A 13909-nucleotide genomic window follows, 5' to 3' on the forward strand; every position below is an offset into this window, starting at 1 on the left:
TGTGACCATGAGCAAATAGTATTTAATTATTTAAGCTTTGAATTTCTTACTATAAACTTGTATTCCATTTTAATTCCTTTCTTCACAACAAATTCAACCGACATCAAAGAATCAAACAAAATTTTAAGTAATAAAATATTAGAACAAAACTAGAGTTGTTTTAAATTTTGGAGTAAAGTAAGTCTTTCCATGCATGTTAACAAATATAGAAAACAAATTAAGTTGAATATGTAAATATTTTCCAAACCTTAAAGAATGTATACTCAGCACAGTAATTTTATTTTAAATAATTGTTTCTATTGACACACTGCTCAGATATATATTTGCATTTATATATCACATTATATACATATTACATATATAATTTTACTTTAAAATTTTCTTTACACATATATCAAGAATATATACATATATATGTATATATATATATATACACACACACACACACATATATATGTACATTTTAGATATATAGATATCTCTACAAAAACGTATTATGGATATGCGTGATGCGTGTGGTGTATATATACACACACACACACACATATATATATATATATATATACATTCTTTATTGACTACATATTTCTTTACTATAAAGTGAATGTAATGAAAACTTATTGCACAAACAATAAACTGTAGATATTTAAAAAGGACAATCTGTACTGCTTGCCCACATAGGGGCGATGAATTCTCTATGTTAATGGTAGCAATATGTATATATATATATATATATATATATATATATATATATATATATAAACACAAAATTTTTGTATCATTTAATAAATGTAATCAAGTAGAAATAACCTAAATACCTAAGAATAAGTGAACAGACAGATATAATTTTACTATTTCCATTCAATTAGCTATTGTACAGTTATTAAAGAATCAAATAGGCTTTATGGACTGGTATGGGAGAGATGTCCAGAACATATTCTAAAAACAAACATTTCATCTTATATCAGAATAATCCTTTCATAGAACAGGATCCCATGTTTGCCAAAGGATATGAAAATGATACTTAGTGGAATTGATTCATAGTGCGGAACTAACAAATTATAATTTTCAAAGCTATGAGTAGTACTAAGGTTAGTCTGTTTAGGTTTCCAAGATCCAACTACCATTTCTTTATGGTGGTCTATTGACCAGCCCTAGCTTTGCTTTCACTACATACTCTCCCTCACCATCACAAGATATTTAAATCCCATCTTATGCTTCACCCTTCAGGAAACATTCCTTCTATATCATCTACATTTTCACTTGAGACTGTAAATTAAGCAAAGAAAGGACTGTACAATAAATTTGGAATAAAAGTGGGAAAATATGTAAAGATGTATTTCTCTTATTTTATATGGGCTAATCCAACAATGTTTGAATCAAATTAAATTCTAAACCATAATTAAAAGATATAGTTTGAAAAATAAAGTTAAAGATCAATTTTTATTCAATTATAATTAATTATTGCTGATACACTTTTGTTTTTTATTTATCCCACTTAATGAGGATAATAAATTAGATCAAATATTTTTAACCTCTTACTTAAAACAGTCTACTTTAATCACACATTCTTTTCAAGCACTTGGAAACTTTGTAGTTTTTCATTTATAGAGTATTCAAATGAGCAATGTTTCTTTATTGACTATATATTTCTTTATTATAAAGTGAATATAATGAAAACTTATTGCACCAACAATAAACTTGAGACATTCAACAAGGACAATATGTACTGCTTGCCCACACAGGGGCGATGAATTCCCTATGTTAATGATAGCAATTGGCCCTCTTGACTTCCTGGTGAAGAATCTCCAGTGAACACAATATTATTTAATTGACTTTATTGGTGTGATACTGTTGTCAGGTTCCCCATTAAGGAGCTGAAATATTTATATGTATCTATTTTCTTAATTCAGAAATCAGTGTGTGTTTATTGCAAATATGACATACAAAGAATGGTTTAAGTAAATTTTTCATATTTCTATTATCCAAAGATACAACATGTTGTATATCAATATATCTCTCACAAAAAATAATTCATTGTAAAAATATTACTCTGAAATTTCCATATTCCTTCTAAAATAATTTGTACTTATTAAATCAAGATATAACATTTATTTTTATCATATACTATATCTAAAATGAAAGAAATACATTAAGTGACTTATAAATATATGTATTTAAAAACATGCACATTACTCTTTGTTCATGGAATTGTCTTTCTTTTCATTTTCAAGAGAAGTAGAGAGAGAAACAAATGTGTTAAAATAGTCAAAAGAAGGGGCACATTGGAAAGCAAGAAAGAGAAAGAAGAGACTGAGAGAAACATGATAGTTAATCTGAAAAGACTGGTACTAAAATGCAGGTGAAAGTGGAATATAATTTTAAAAATACTTCAAATAAAATCTATCAGCAGAGAGACAGCCTTTGTCACTTCCCAGAAGTTAATTTTCTGCAGCTACGTCTGAGATGCCCTATGGAGTAGAGCAGGGGAAAGAGTGGCTCCTGCCCACCATCGACAACTCTCCTCCTGCTACTTGGTCTTTGGGGTAACAGAGGGGAGGTAGGTGGCCTGGCTCTGACCAAAGGCACACCTGTGTGGAGAGCAGTATGGAAAGAGAATGCAGAGGCACACTTTGGTGGGCTGTTCCAGTAGTTCAGCTGACAGTTTGTTTTCAATTTCAATTTACCCTCCATTACCTTAAATTTTGGTCTTCAATTTTCTAACTCATTATTTTCATTTTTGCTTCTATTCTAATTTTTTATCCCTAAAAAGTCTCCATCTTTCATATTTTTGGTTTTATGTTTCATACCATACCATCATTTTGAGTTTTCATCATTTTGGAAATGAAATGAGGGGACTATATATTGTAGGTGAATGACAAAATTTAGGTCCATGCTTTTCGTTTTGAACACATGGTACGGTTCCATGTACCAAGGTAACAGATATTCCAATTTGGGGAAACAGGAGTTTTGGCAGAATGTAAAAGTCTGGAATTTTATTTTGGATACATTCACTTTTTCATATTTTTAAGATATTGAATGAAATATCAAGAAGAAATCTGCATTTTAAAATCAATGACCTTAAAGAGAAATAGTAATTTTAAAACAATCACCATTTTGTATTCTATAAATAAGAATGCTACAAAATTCTGTTTCATGTCAAATGATCTTTTTAAAAATAGTAATTCTCAATGAAGGAAGTCTGGCATTTTAAGCAGCACCAATACTTTTGTGAAATTATCTTATATATAGTAGCACTTTTAACATCCTTGGTCCCAGCTTACCGAGCACCAATGGTTCATTCGATCTGTGTGGTGACCAAGGATTCCCTTCCTAAACATATATATATGATATATATATATCATCTGATGCCCCCAAGAAAGGGTACCTGCCTATTTTCCATCCCTCTGGATGAAACAAAGTCCAAAATGATTCTTTACTTCAAGACTTTGAAGGTTTGATAAATCATGTGTACTGTGAATTACCAGAATGATCTATAGGTTGCATTCTCAAAATCTATCATTGAATATTTTGTGGCATTCTATTAGTGAGTTTTAATAATGTTTTGTAACCACTGAAAGAGAACATGAGGCCCTTGATCAGACAATAAGTTGACTGTTAAGAAAACCCAAAGTTACTTACTACTTTGTTCTTTATTTCAATTTGTTGTGGAGTTTTTTAAGATTTTATTTTTAGTTTTTTTTTCCCCTTATTTTTTTGCAGTATTTCATAAGATTGATCCCAGGGCTTTGTGCACATGATGTAAGTAAGTGCTTTACCAGTGAGCTACCAACCCAGCCCTAGAAGATTTTTTAAAGATTAAAGCTATCCATTATTTTGTAAAAAGTTTTAAAAGTATGAAACACATAAATAAAAAAGAGAAATACCCAATAGCCCATTCCATTACAATACCCCAACACACAGATAATAATGCTGTTAACAGTTTGAAGTGAATTTTCCAGATATTTACAGAATTCCTTCTTTACCTGTGTTGAGATCCACCTTCCCACTTGATAAGAGATGTAATGGGCTTTAATGTGGGCATCTGTCACAGCTTGTCAATCATAGCCCCTGCCTGACTGACCATTAAATCAAATGGCCTTAGATCAGAGAAAGGGCACTTGCCATCACATTAAACACTCCACAGCAGCCATCAAAAGCTCAGTCTAGAGCAACAAAACTTATAGTGGATTTTCTGAAAAAACACGCAGTCCTATTTTTTTGGACATTTTTAAAGTGTGTCTTTTGATTAAGCCACTCTAAGAAAGTCACATATTTCAATGATAATGATCCCCTGTGGTGCTGGCTTGCAGAGCTGTGCTATGGCATGGTGCCCCCTCCACTTTGATGGAGGGAAATATCCAATTGCATTTTGCATTTACTCTAAGAATGTCACTATTCACTGCATTAAGATACATCATCTTCTAAGAGGACAAAGGATGGATGTTTTCTCTGGACTCAGTTCCAGAAATAGTTTTGCTTCCCTTGACTAATTCATCTTTTTTTCCCCTTTTGTGTGACTCCCATCATAATTTTTGGAGGGTCCTGTACCTAAAATAAAATTTTGTTCAGGTTCTAGAATTTTTGGAACTAACCTTTGGCCTAATTCCTGCAAGTGAAGAGGCTCTTGTGGCATATTTATAGTCTAATTGAATCCTGATTTCATGTCATTTTCCATTCCTGACCCTTACCTTTTTCCTTAGTGCCTCATTTCTTTAGTCTTACACTTCTGTTAATTACAACTTGATATTCCTTACACAGTTTGCAAGTCACTTGAAAGGTTGTTTTTTTTTTAAATAACCCTCACATACTTATGTATATGCACATACATGCACATTTGTTTTACCTTGGTTTTATAATCCTGAGGAAAATATCAAGCTATTGTTCTCCTCTCTCCCTCACTATGTACTCAGAAAAAATTAAGATTATTTATTTCCAGTAAACATTTCTGAGAACTTCTAATTTAGTTAAATATAATACAAACTACTTGATTTTCTATCATATAAAAGATAATGCAATTAGTTATAAGAATTGGAATTAAAATTTATAGCCTGCTTTTCAATTTGCTAATTTTTATTATCATTTATGTATTTGATCCCAAGGATATCACCTAAAGATAAGTTAGAGAAGTCATTTTACAGAGAAGATAAGAAAGACAAAAATGACTTTAAATCAAGCAACTTACAGAAATGCATAATAACTATTCAGCTATTCCATGGCCAGGGTCCATATAAACTTTTTTTTCAATAATTCACTAGAATTAGCAGTAAAGTGCTTCAGACCACAGTGTAAAATGTTTATTTATTCTTAACTATAATATAAAATATAATAAGTAACTCATTGTACTCTGAATGTTCAAGGCTCATGTTGTAAAAATAAAGGAACTATTCATGGAAAGATGAGTATTTGAGAAGAAACTTAACATTTTAACAAGCAGCTATAGAATTAGAAAAAGTAGTTTCAGGAAAAGAAATTTCATGAACAAAAATATGAAGAAAGTTGAAAATCTGGCATTTTGGGTGAAAAACAACTTGGTTTTTCTTATACTGGGGAGTAAGTACATTTTGAAAAGTCATAAGATTTAAGGCTAAGGAAGACAATTGGGATCCTCCTATCACCCTGAATGTCAGACATCATCTTTTCGCTATCGCCAGGCAGTAAATTCTGCCTCTGCTCTTGCTTTAGAAAATCTGGAGAGACTACAGGAAGAGATCCTAAAAGGATTGAAATGATAAAGGCAATCCCCTGTTTGTGACTGAGAATTGTAAAATAGTGCTGGTATTTATCACACTGAACAACCTTTAGGTATTTAAAACGAGTTCTAAAGGGTGCTTTCCTCTTTGATGATGGGACAACTAAGCTCTTATTGCCTTCTTGGTATTTATACAACAGCCTCAGGGCCTTAGAAGTCAACTCCAAGAGAAAGAGCAAATCGTCCCTGTGCAGCTCGAATTGGACTATCATTTATCTCCTTATATTCAGAGCAAATAACAGGCTTTTAACCGCATTTTTGAGTTATGAGAGTTTCTGCTGAAGGTTTTGCGGAAGCAGGAATATTTGAACTTTTGCCCAACTGATAAAGAGGCTCTAAAAACACTTCTGAGTTTTTAGTTCAAGCTATTAGAGTGCTCATCTCATCTCCATGCTGCTGGATGCTCACTCTGTTGCTCTCTAAATACCAAGGCACAGAATAGAAAAGATAGGTGATGATGTGATGATAGCTTTAGTAGCAAACTGGGAGAGGGCTGAAAATGAACAGGAGTGAAAGCAGAATCAGTTCCCTCCATTATAATATTCAGCCTTTCTTGAAATTTCCTGTGCCCCTGAACATTGACCACCCTGGCCTTCTCACCCAGGTACACCATTGCACAATGGCTCAATGGTTGGTTAAAGGTTGAAGGAGTCGGTAGTAGGAGATGGAAATCAAGGAAAGAGAAACTGAGGTATTTATCTGCACCTCTTTCCCCTGTTCCAAGCCTTCTTTGACAATGAAAATTTTCAGCTCCTTTCTACTGGTCAGCCTCAACTTCAAAACTCAAGCTTTACTTGGTCTTTGTAGCATTCCTTCAACATACACTAATCACCAAGGGGGTGGCATTGGTGTCCAGCTACTTCAACTCTTTCCATATTTCTTTTAAGTATCTCTTCATTAAAATCTATTTATTTAAACCATCTGTGGTATTGTGTTTCCTGCTAAGACCCTGACAGACACGGGGAGAACAGTATTATAATTTCAAGTAATTCTTACCTTATTAAAGATCTAATTTTGTGTGCTTGTATGGGTTTTCTTTTAGATTTGTCTCTCAGAGAGTGTTTCAATATACTTTCCAAGTTGTTTCAATATACTTTCCAAGTTAATGCAAGGGGAAAAAATTAACCTTATTTGTTTCCATTCCCTTACCAGGGTGTTGGAAGGAAATAACAAAGGGAATGTTTTGCTCTAGACCAGTGGTTTACCAAAAGTGATCCCAAGCTACAAGCATTGGTATCATCTGGGAGCTAGTTAAAAAAGAAAATTCTCAGGCCCCATTTAAGATTTAACTGAGTACACCTTTTTCCCCACATTCTTGCCAACACTTATTGTTATTTCTCTTCATAATAGCTGCAATTCTGACTGGAATGAGATGAAATCTTAGAGTAGTTTTGAATTGTATTTCTCTAATTGCTAGTGATGATGAACATTTTTTTTTCATATATTTGTTGATTGATTGTATATCATCTTCTGAGAAGTGTCTGTTCAGGTCCTTGACCCATTTATTGATTGGATTATTTGTGGTTTTGGTGCTTAGTTTTTTGAGTTCTTTATATACCCAAGAGACAAGTGTTCTATCTGATGTGTGAGGGGTAAAAATTTGTTCCTAAGATATAGGCTCTCTGTTTACCTCACAGATTTTTTTTTTTTTTTTTTTTTTTTTTGCAAATTGGTGCAGCCAAGAGGGAAAGCAGTATAAAGATTCTTTGGAAAACTGGGAATGGAACCACCATTTGACCCAGCTCTCTCTCTCCTTGGACCCTATCCAAAGGACCTAAAAACAGCATACTACAGGGACACACCACATCAATGTTTATAGCAGCACAATTCACAATAGCTAAACTATGGAGACTATCTAGATGTCCTTTGGTGGATGAATGGATAAAAAAAAATGTAGCATATATACACAATGGAATTTTACTCAGCAATAAAAGAGAATAAAATCATGTCATTAGCAGGAAAATGGATGGAGTTGGAGAAGATAATGCTAAGTTAGCTAATTCCCTCAAAAACAAATGCCAAATGTTTTCTCTGATATAAGGAGGCTGACTCATAGTGGGATAGGGAGGAGGAGCATGGGAGAAAAATAGATGAACTCTAGATAGGGCAGAGGGTTGGGAGGGGAAGAGAGGGGGAAGGGGGTTATAAATGATGGTGGAATCTGATGGATATCCATCCAAAGTACATGTATGAAGACATGAATTGGTGTGAACATACTTTATATACAGAGATATAAAAAATTATGCTCTGTATGTGTAATAAGAATTGTAATGCAGTTGGCTGTCATGTATTTTAAAAATAAAATCAATTAAGATTTAACTGAATCAGAAACTGTGCTTTAAAATGCTTTCCAGGGAATTCTGCTACATGCTGAACTGACAGTAAGAAACAATGCTTCCTATTTCCTGTAAATTAAAAATCTTCAGTGTCTATTTCCTAAAATAATTTCTAATCATAATTTAAAACATCTTGAAGTCTACTACAACCTACCTTGGTCTGTGTTCCCTTCTTATCTATTGAAATCCTACTTATTCCTTGAAGTCTAAAATAAATGCCATTTGCCCTTAAAACCTTTCCTGCTTTTGAAAGTCCAGGTGGATCTTTCTTTTTCTGGAATGTTGTATGTTCTGGTGCAGCCTTATAACATCTGGATGCATATTTTTCTTCTCCTCTTCACAGTCTTTGCATAGTACTTTTTTTGTTCCTACTAGACAGTTGTTGAAAGTACAAACATGGCTTCAATTTTCCTTGAATTATTTATTCTATCTTTAGAAAATGTGGACAGGTCAGATATTATTTTAGTATTGTTTGACACATCCAATTTATCATCAGAACACAAAAATGCACATCACAACACTCACTCTTCAGGATAAAGTTCTTGGAAGAAATCTATAATGTGACCATAATATAAATAAAGTCTTCAGAATTAATAAAAGCATAATATTAAAACAACATAAATTGTTATGTAAAGGTATCACACATTTTCCTTTCTTTCAATTCTAGACAATTGCTTTGTAACAAATACTGCTGCAGAATATATGTACTAATGTAAGAGGATAGAGTCAGAACTGATAAGGTGTCAAAAATCCATTTGTTCACTTAGGCTCTAAAATAGTTATGATTTAGAAATAATCAGTGTTACTGAAAAAGAAACATTTATCAAGATTCAATAATATATGAAAAACAATCTGTGTGACACAAGAACAAATTTGTGATAAAAGATAAATGTTACAACATGCCTTTTTAGGTTTTAATTATTTATTTCATTTACTTGATACTACACATTATAAAAATCATTTGAAATTAATGCTATATCATTTGAAAATAATGCTATAAACATTATGTGGTATTGAAAATATTTACAAAATTTATAGGACTCCAAAGAACATCTTAATTCTCAGAAAAACAAGTAATTCTAAAGGAAAAAAAAATTAAGCTGAAATTACCAAAAAAAAGAGGAGTGATCAAAAACATCAGTAATTTAAAATTTTTTTAAAACTTACAAAAATATAGTCAAATGAAACAAAATAAAATTTAAATTTTCGTATGTAAGAGATTTGACACTATGAATTTTGCAGGCGTAATTTTTAAGATCCAACATCTTAAAATAAGCATTTGCAAATCCTTGTTATAAATCAATAACCAGAGGGAAAAAGCACCTTGAAAATAAAATCCATTTGTTAACTAAATATTTACTGTAAAAAAATATGCTTTCCCTGGTGCTACAGTAGACCCACTACATAAACTACTACTGAGGGGCAAGGAGGGTACTCTAGGGCACTAAACTGAGTAAGAACTTATTCTAAGGTAGCCTAATATATGGTATAGTTCAAGGTTCTACACGGCTATGTGACAAAATTACTTGCACATTTTATGACAAAATCAGTTCATCCTAGAAACAGCATCTGTTATTATTCAACTTATTTTATATCCTGTTCATATGTGAAGACTACAGTAATAAGCCACAGTTAAAGGTCTGAAACTTCAGTCTCTTAAAAGAAATACACTTTTGCACTAGAAACATACTGTTGCTTCTAATTTTTCCTATAAGCAAAGGCAAATATTTATGAGATAGCTAGCTGGTCGACAGTCTGAACTTTCAGAGGACAGAATGTGTGACCCTTGAAGATTAGACAACTGCTGTAAACAATTGTGCAAAACAGATACAATAAAAATAAAAATATGTCTAAAAGAATAATGTATAATCATAAAAGAGACATTCAAAGTGGAATGATGTATTTTTTTTAACATTTCAATAAAAATTTATTGAAATTTCAGTGATGTTTTAAAGAGGAAAAAAATACAGAAAACCAAAGAACTCGCCAACTATAACACAAAATATACCTTCATGGATTTTTGTCTTTAAACCATCCCTCAGCACCTGACTTTTGAACTGAGACTCTCTCTATAGGCACCAATTCAAAACGTCATCAAGATTGACAACAGTAGTTAAATTCCACTTCATTTGGAGGAAATCAGAGACTAGCAGATACAAATATGAAAGGAAAGTTGGGAAGTCAAACCACAGTCTCTGCACTCCCCCCAGCCCACACCAATCCCAGGACCACTCTCAGGGTGTTATATTTTCAGGAATTTCAAGGGGAGCTGGAAAGTGCTAACTCCTCCCCAATTTTGGCTAAAATAGGAAACAGCATTCCCCCCCCACACACAATCACAACTCTTGACATTAAAAAAGAAAAATAAATTTTGCAGACAACTCTTTTGAAAGTGTGTAGATGTCGGTGCAGAAAGTCTGTTTTCTGGTGTGAACAGCAATTCTGTGACCTGGAAATAAAATCGACTAAAAGAAAAACAAGAACAAAAACCTGACAATTGCAATCATATTTACACAGAGCTATGTACAATGTCAATAAATTAAAGTTTAATTTTCCAAGCATTTTCATATTCCACCTATTTACATGAGTTATCAAATAATTACATAAATACTTTGTCTAATAGTCTCGCTTCTTCTTTATTTTTTTTAAAACCTTGTTATTGCATATACAGGAAAGAACAAACTGACGAAGAGGGATGTCAATCCAGCTACAGAGCTCAGATAAAATAAATTCAGTTTTTATTTCTCCCACCCTTCTCTGTGTCCTCCCCACCCCCCACTTCCTTGGGGTTGCAGACTTGAGAGCACAGGTTGAGAGGGGATGGGGTTGTGTTTTCTCTAAAAGCAAGCGTTCAAAATAAAAACCACAAATATACTACTGTGGAACATGCAAGAAGAGACCTATAGCGGCTCTTAAAACATCACAAGAATATTAAAAAGACACAAATTTCCTTAATATAAACTAAACAAGAATGGCAGGGACCTCCCTCCCCAAACAAGGCTGCTCAGTAATTTATTGAGAACCAATATGCAAGTCACTATGAAGTTTTTCACTCTTCACCAACAATCATGTTTAATGTATGCATTTACCCCCGATTTTTAAAAATTTTATTTGTTTCCACTTGACACGGTGAAAGGAAAAAAAAATAGATCATATAAATCCACATTGAGGGAAATGCCTTTCAACACCTCTCCCCCCTGGAGGGCTCAGCTACCTCTTCCTGGGGCCACAGCTTCCAGACCAGCCTGGATAGCAGTCTCAGGACACAGATGCGATGCTTCCACCAGGTGGCTCGATGCAACAGTGGTTTCTGAGCCCCCCCCCCCCCCCCCGAATCTGAGCCAGATCTGAGATCTATAAACCATGCCAAGACGACAGGGTCTGTCTCTCGGACATGCTCTCAAGGGAGTCCGGTGCCCCTTCCCAGACACCACTGCAAAAGGAAGGGGGTAACCCCACGGCCCGTGGTTTAGTTTACATCCAACAAAGTGCGCTGCAGATTTGACTGAACTGGAATGAAGAGACTTTTCTGGAGGGGGTCTAGGGGGACGCGCTGCGGGACCTGTCGGGCTTGGCTTCCAAGCCACTAACCAATCGCTGGATACTCTGAAGTTCGCTGGTGGCCGCCTCCTTCTCGGAGCAGAGTTTGGGCGACAAGGACACAGAGCTGGAAGAGAGCGTGGAGGAACGGCTGTTCAGTTCCGAGCCTGAGTCCACGGCCACCGAGGCGGGGCTGGAGGCCAGGGCAGCGGCCTTGCCGTCCAGGGGCCCCGCGGCCGGCGCCATGGAAGGCAGCGCGGTGGCCAGCAGGCCGCTGCTGTCGGGGACCGGCACCGGAATGGAGTAGGGGCTGTAGCGCAGCCTCGGGCGCATGCTGTTCAGGCTGAGGAACGGGTGGCGGTGCACGGAGCTGGAGGCCGCAGCCGAGGAGGCGACAGCTGCTGCGGCCATGTATGTGTAGGGGTAAGGGAAGTACATTTCGGACGTACTTGTTCCCCGAAACTGAATTCATCGCTGTGACCGCATACCAGAATGATAAGATAACTCAGTTAAAAATAGACAACAACCCATTTGCGAAAGGTTTTCGGGACACTGGAAATGGCAGGAGAGAAAAAAGAAAGCAGCTCACCCTGCAGTCCATGCGGGTGTTTGATGAAAGACACAAAAAGGAGACAGGAACTTCCGATGAGTCCTCTAGCGAACAGGCGGCCTTCACCTGTTTCACTCAGGCTTCCTCACCAGCAGTGTCCACTGTAGGGACATCGAACCTCAAAGATCTGTGTCCCAGCGAGGCTGAGAGCGACGCGGAGGCCGAGAGCAAAGAAGAGCACGGCCCCGAGGCCTGCGACTCGGCCAAGATCACCACCACCACGTCGGAGGAGCCGTGTCGCGACAAGGGCAGCCCGGCCATCAAGGCTCACCTCTTTGCGGCGGAGCCCGGCGGCCGTCCCCGGGACAGCGGGCGGCTGGACAAGGCGTCGCCGGACTCGCGCCACAGTCCGGCCACCATTTCCTCCAGCACCCGCGGTCTGGGCGCTGACGAGCGCCGGAGCCCGGGCCGCTAGGGCGCGGCCACGGCCAAGGTCGAGGAGGCGCGTGCGCTGCCAGGCAAGGAGGCGTTCGCGCCGCTCACCGTGCAGACGGACGCGGCCGCGCACCTGGCCCAGGGCCCCCTGCCCGGCCTGGGCTTCGCGCCGGGCCTGGCCAGCCAGCAGTTCTTCAATGGGCACCCACTGTTCCTGAATCCTGGCCAGTTCGCCATGGGGGGCGCCTTCTCCAGCATGGCCGCGGGCATGGGGCCCCTGCTGGCCACCGTGTCCGGGGCCTCTACTGGCGTCTGGGGCCTGGAATCCTCGGCCATGGCCTCTGCCGCCGCTGCGCAGGGACTCTCTGGGGCATCCGCGGCCACCCTGCCCTTCCACCTCCAGCAGCACGTCCTGGCCTCTCAGGGCCTGGCCATGTCGCCTTTCGGAATGATGTATTTTTATTCATCTTTTTCATTTACAGATGAAAAAAATATGCAACAGAGAGGTTAATTAATTGCCTCTATATATTCTTTTTTTCTTTTTCTTTTTCCCAGAGAATCTGGAATCTGAGAATTTGTAGTTAAACACACCCAACATGACCTTAATGGCAATCAATTTGAGACCTCCATACACTCTTCCTATTTTGGTTTTCCATCTTTGATTCATTTAGAAGTCTCTTTCTTTCTAGAGAAATGAAGGACCAATAAGCTTTTCTCAGGGGTGCTCCCTCCAAAGCTCTGTTTCTAGGGTAACATAGGCTTTCCCTTGCTGCTCCTTTAAAGATGCCCCTGTCTCAGAGCCATATGCAGACACTTAAATTTAAATCACAATAAAGTACAAAGTGCAGTTCCTCTGTTACAACACCACATTTCTGGTGCTCAATATCTATATGTAGATTATGACTCTTCTATTTGGTATAGGATAGAAAACATTTCCATCATGGTTCAGTTGGACTGAGTTAGTTTTTCAATTAAATTTGCTATTTCTTTAGTTTTTCCTAGGACATTAAAATGCAAAATGTACATTCAGAAAAATAAAAAATTATATCCCATCCATGTATGATATATTAAAGTACATAAATGCATTTTACTGTCATGTATAACTAATTAAAACAAATTTTTTTTAAAAAAATGTGGTTTTCTTGATTTGTTTTTTAATTAAGGAACTCCAATTCCCAATTCCACAATTTTCTATAGTCTCTAGTGAGGTACTTAGCACACTTAATAGACTATATTTTGTATTACTAATGATTGCATAATAGTTATAGCATTTATGACTTGTGTGTTCCTTTCTTT

At 36.6% G+C, this 13909-nt stretch overlaps 1 pseudogene; it reads left to right on the top strand.

The window, feature by feature from the left end:
- The first annotated feature begins 12041 nt into the window (after window positions 1-12041).
- On the top strand, window positions 12042-13124 carry LOC144366451 (T-box transcription factor TBX3 pseudogene; annotated as a pseudogene).
- Window positions 13125-13909: the final 785 nt, after the last annotated feature.

This window comes from Ictidomys tridecemlineatus, chromosome 9 (genome assembly GCF_052094955.1).
Source record: "Ictidomys tridecemlineatus isolate mIctTri1 chromosome 9, mIctTri1.hap1, whole genome shotgun sequence".
Classification (NCBI taxonomy): Eukaryota; Metazoa; Chordata; class Mammalia; order Rodentia; family Sciuridae; genus Ictidomys; species Ictidomys tridecemlineatus.